Raw genomic sequence first — 5,628 nt, forward strand, 5'->3', positions numbered from 1 at the left:
TGAGAACTTCCGGCTTCATCGTTGTCAGCCATGTTTCCTAGGGGTTCAATGTGCTCACCAATTCTCGAACTAATAAAATGAATAGTGACATAAAAATGGCCTATGTTTTGCAGGAATATCGTTTCATTCACGTCCCGACAAATCTAGGGTGCTCGATATTTCCTACTTTCTAGCATACGACATGCCAAAATTGATGGGAAACTTCGGCATGACCTTTGCTCAAAACAAGACATATCAAGCGCCTGAAATTTGCCGGCATGGAAATGAATGAACATTCTGGCAAAGCATAGGCCACCGGAGTTTCCCTGCAAACAAGAAAAGTCAAGATAGCACTTGGGCAAGCACATATCCATCATTTTTCAAATATCACATGTCCAAATATCAATCATATTTGAGCAACTACATCACTAGATATACATGAGCAACCACATAGACCACTTCAAATTTGCATATAATAGGGCCACTTCAAGAAAATCTAGAATTTGAAGAAAATCATAGTGTTTGATACTTCAATAAAATCTACACAAATCATGCTCTCTCAAACTCAATTCAAAAAGCAAGTATAGATGGCCGAACCCTAGAATCCCTAGAACATTATGGTTTAGTGTATGATCATATGCTTCCATATAGCTGCAGTTCTAATCAGTATACAAGTAATGGTCCTAGTTCTAGTAATATAACATATTTCTTGTTATTGTTTATAGTGTCTATGTTATATATACACAGTAGCAATCATGTGGGTATATGATATCAGGAGTATGTGTTATCTTTCTTCATGGATAATTTACAGTAGCCATCATATAAGTGTAGTACATATGGAATAGATACTATACTTTTCTGTGCCCATTCTTTCTTTCCCTCCTTCTCTCACTGATAAGAACAACTTGCTCCTTGATCTTAGCCATTTATTTTCCCTCTCTCTTGCCTATCTTTCTATCCAGCATAAGAACATATGGTAAACAAGAACAAATGTAATACAAAGTACTGCTAGTATTTAGACAAATACATGGACTAGGTACTACGAGTTGGTACCCGACACGTAGGAGACTAACTACGTTTCGGTGCATACTTGGGATATGAAAAAAAAATGGTGGTCTGCGGGATCGCTCGCTCCCGATGGATTTGCTTTGCATACATATCTAACATATAAAGCCTGCTAGGGTACCCATCCATCTGGAGGGCTTCGCGCGCGCACAATGGTCGGCCGCTCGATCAACTCGCTCGATCGTTTTTCACCCTCGATTTTTACTGTTCATTGCTATTTTTTGTTACATCTTTGACTGATTTACTAGGTGACTGCCACTGGCCCCATAAAATTGTTGGTCCACGCGGCAGCGAAGTGCTCGTCGACTCGGTCGGTGACCAATGAAGACGCCCGTGAAAAAACCTAGATCGAGCAGTCAAAGGGATCACGTCCTCCTCGTTCCATCCACTCCCTCGCCTCCTTCTTCCTCCCCATCCGGCGGCGCGTCCTTCCTCTTTCCCACGGCCTCCCGCATCGTGCTGAGCCTCGCCGGCCGCTTCCCCCAGCCGGTGTCCCTCTCCAGATGCATCCTCCCCAAGATTCGGGTACGGAGAGAGTCACGGTGGCAGGGGCAGATGCGTGAGGACGAGGAGGCCATGGTCATGGTGGCGCGACGGAGGTCGTGGCTCGCCCCCCGCCGCCTCTCTCGTGCCCCCCTTTTCCCTACCCCCTTCCCGGCGTCCTTGCCTCTGCCATGGCCTCCGCCCGATTCCAGATCGGCCGCAGGTCGAGGAGCGGTTGCTGTAGTGAGGGCAGCAGCGTGCAGAGGGGGAGAGGTCAAGGACGGTTGCCAGTTCATGGAGGAGAGATGCAACACAACGGTGAGCTCTTTCTTCCTCCTTTCCTCATCTTCCCATGGTGAACTGAGCTCATACTTCCTTTTCTTTCTTCTAATTATGCACATAGTGTTTGGGTTGCAGTTGATTCCTACGCTGAGTTTTAGTGGTGGCATGGTGTCCATCTCCAGGCCGGTTGCAACCTTCTGCCCCCATCATTCCCTGTATTTTTTTCATAATTTACACACTAAGTTGTAGATTGGTCGGATCTATTGGCATTAGGCAGCACAAGAATAACAATAGTTGTCAGCTTTTTCATGTGCAGGTTCAGCAGCGGCAATCCTCGAGATAGATTTAGGCCGATCTGAATAAACAGAGATGAGCAGCAGCAGGGTTGGGTGCTCCATTTGTATGCGTTGCATTGGTTAATTTTGTTGTGCTCATGTTTCTGTTTCATGCTATTGTCCACGAGTTCTACTTGTTGCTTATTTCCAATTAAGTATTTAGTTCCATAATGCTCTGGCCAACCTATTTTATTGCAACATTTGTGGTTCTTTTGTGCCAGATTAGGTGTTTGTATTTTTTTCCGAGTTCTTATGGCATACTTTCTTAAGATTTTTATTTGTGACACTTGCAGAAGTGCGGTTCAACATTAGTTAGTAATGCCCAGTAAGTTACTAAGGTGTTATGTAACTGCAATCCTTGAAAGCAGAGATGAGATATCTATCCAATTCTACATATATGGTTTAAAGTTCATTGCGACAACCTTGCTCATATGTTTCGATTACTACAGAGCAAGGTTGGTTTAAAGTTCATTCTAAAATTCTTCTCTTTGTTGTATCATTTCTACATATATCCTTTAAAGTTAGAGAAATTTAGATGTGAAATGCCCAGAGTATTATGTCACACTTTTATCAGATTGCCAAGTTGGTAGCCGCTTTTGCGATTATAAATGTTTTTTTTTTCAGAGCGGCTGCTACTTCAGTGCCCAACTTTGAAGAATGTACATGCATTTGGATGCCAAGATATGTCGATTGGTGCAATTAGAACCCCAGGTATTACTTTGTTAACACATTTCTCATCCCAAATATTTTTTTCAGTTTGAGCTTTCTCCCATAACTCGTACGGATTGATGAGAGGTTTGATACAAATATCCATATAATTATGCTTTCTTCTCTACGCTATGCAGGTGGCTATGTTGTTGATGGGGATTAATTATTGTACTACCCGCAAGAAAATATTGTACTGACATATCTGAGAATTTTAATGATCTATCTGCAACCAGGTAGCTATGCTCACATCAAATTATTATTTTTATGTGCTTCAACTCATTCAACTGCATGTTAATTTGCTCATAAACTTCCTGATGCAGCTACAAATTTCTTTGTAAAACTTATTGATTATTCTGAAATCTTATTCCTAGGTATTAAGCTCCAGGCTGAGTGCAGGTTTCTTTTTGCAAAAAACAAAACACGTAATGCTACAGCCTTAGCAGCGTATTGTCCATTCAAATATCTGGAATTGGCATGCATATGTTGCTTGTTTTTTCATACATTTTTAGTTTTGTGTCTCTTTGGTATGAATTAGCAGAATATTTTTTCATGGTGTGAAGTATTAGCGACATTTACTATTTTGGATGTTGAGATGCCAGCTTGGCTTCCCTTTTTTGTTTTAGAGATGAGTTTGGCTTCTTTTTTAGGATGCATTACGGTACTACATGATTGTTGAGTTCCTATTGTTTGCTTTTCTCTGTTCGTCAATTTTTTTGATTGCTTCTGGAGAAACCATATTACTACGCAGTTCCTGCCATTGTAAGAGATGTCATTCTTTTTAGGTGGTAAGGTAATATGGTCAGTTTATGTTATAGGGTGTGATGTGAAGCTCATGCTGGTTCATTACAAGAGGTTATGTACCACTCATGTCTTATTTTCTGCAGGTACCTGCCATTCTCTGATCCATATTCTAGATGCTTCCATTGCTACAACATTCTCAAGCTATATTGCAAAGTTTGTTGCTTATATAGTTATTACTATTGGTCTATATGGTGTCGGCTGGATGTGTGCCACCTGAAAGATCTCATTGTTTGTAACCAGGCAATACAAACATTCCATTACTACCAGACATGTCTTTCTTTGGTAAATTTCATTCTTTTTTTGCTGCATTGTACCTTCCATAGGTTTGTTTCCAGTGGTCCTATACCTTTCATTTTTTTTCGATCTCTGTTCTTACATTTATATTCTATTCATCTCCGGTTCTGATATGTCATAGGGTTGATTGAGTATTGTTTCCTTTATGTTGGAACGATGGTCCAGGGTAGTGTCTACAAGGGGGTGCTCTGTGCTCTTGGCGTTATCTGTTAGTCTTTTCTGTATATAGTCTTCTAGTTATATTCTTTAGAATATCATCCAAATCATGACTGCTATGACCCAAACTATAAGAGCTAAAAAAACTGCTGCTCGATGCGATTTTAGATTTATTTGAACAAAAGACTACTAGGTGATCTTCCAGATGTATTTGGCAAGTAGCGGCTCTGAAATTGCTGGCTATAGCATCGCATATCTTTTTTCTTGATTGTCACAACAACAATTTTTCATGTATCTGAATGGTGATCTCGCCATTCACCAAGGAGGGATAAAAGTTTGGTATCCACTGGCATTTTTTTTGTTCATCAATCTTGCCGAGATATCAAACATGTGCTTACTTGATTATGAGGATGACTTTCTTATGTGCTTGATAGATAGAATGCCTTAATAGATAGCATGCCTCTGATTTTCTTATTTGAGCGTGTTTTTATACAGAGAATTTGATTTGCTTGTTTTCCACTTCTTTAGGAATATGAGGAGGGAGCTCTGTTGTTGTCAGTGGCTACATCATTTCGACCAGTGATATGGTTAATCTTTGCGATGTGGACCAATGGCATGATCTGTACCTAAGGTTGGAGTTGCTGAATTAGGTAAGAAAAAAATGAGAACCATTTGCTTGTTTTTCACTTCTTTAGGGATATGAGGAGAGAGTCCTACAGCTCTATTGTTAATCAGCTACTTCCTTTTGTGGATGATTAATTATTTGCATGAAGGTTCAGAGAATGGCCTCTATTGCCTTACAGTCCAACTGGTAAACAGAACAGTGCCTTACATGAGCACTGATGGTGATCTTATATACTTATACGTATATGTTTCTGTATTGCAGAACACGTGAGAAATTACTGATGCGCATGGATGACAGCTTTCCCACGACGAAGCAAAATTGCAGGTGATTTTCTCTACTTTCTAATATTATCCATATATCACAGGGGAACGATGGGTAGTTTTAAAAGGGATTAGTGGTTCATCGCACTTTTTCTAGCTTCTTTTGGCCTCCAAATGATATACAAGGCAGTCAAGTTCCATCCTCTAATTTCTTGTGATTTTTATAGGACCTATTAGGATGCATACCTGAAGGAGTGCATCTACTGGCCCAGCTGAAAATCGATCTCTATTTGGTTTATGTATTCTATTTTTGCTCTCGGTTTTGTCTACCGCTCGTCCTTGGTATGCTCATCCATCTTGCCTGCTTTGCTTGCCTCCTTCTCCTCTCCAATTCAGGTAGATGGATTGTTCTTTTATTTTTCTGTGGAACGACTCTTATTTTACTTGTCTGTGCTCTGTATCATAGCATGCTGGTGCACTGACCACTTCATCTCCATTTATTGAGCAGGTTCTGCGATCCCTTGTGTTGCTGCGTCCCGATCTCCAGCTTTGTTGCATCTCTGTTCTGCTCCTCGAGGTTTGCTTGTTTTCTATCTAGCTAAAATGCATATTTCCGTTCCTGCACGTGTTGTCATGGTGT

The 5,628-nt window shown here is 40.7% G+C and overlaps 1 long non-coding RNA gene across 15 annotated transcripts in view; it reads left to right on the forward strand.

Moving 5' to 3' along the window:
* Positions 1-1,348: 1,348 nt before the first annotated feature.
* LOC119278150 overlaps positions 1,349-5,628 on the forward strand; it is a 6,452-nt gene continuing 2,172 nt past the window's right edge. For 2 of the 15 annotated variants that reach the window (XR_005137622.1, XR_005137623.1), the window contains exons 1-10: positions 1,349-1,845; positions 1,945-2,599; positions 2,769-2,855; positions 2,990-3,085; positions 3,737-3,935; positions 4,632-4,753; positions 4,839-4,914; positions 4,990-5,052; positions 5,216-5,384; positions 5,497-5,565. This is a non-coding gene — a long non-coding RNA (uncharacterized LOC119278150). Of the gene's footprint in view, positions 1,883-1,930; positions 2,600-2,768; positions 2,856-2,989; positions 3,086-3,736; positions 3,936-4,631; positions 4,754-4,838; positions 4,915-4,989; positions 5,053-5,215; positions 5,385-5,496; positions 5,566-5,628 lie in introns of all 15 variants that reach the window. The other 13 variants (XR_005137610.1, XR_005137609.1, XR_005137620.1 and 10 more) reach the window with 12 other exon arrangements.

The sequence above is a fragment of the Triticum dicoccoides genome, chromosome 3B, assembly GCF_002162155.2.
Source record: "Triticum dicoccoides isolate Atlit2015 ecotype Zavitan chromosome 3B, WEW_v2.0, whole genome shotgun sequence".
NCBI lineage: Eukaryota > Viridiplantae > Streptophyta > Magnoliopsida > Poales > Poaceae > Triticum > Triticum dicoccoides.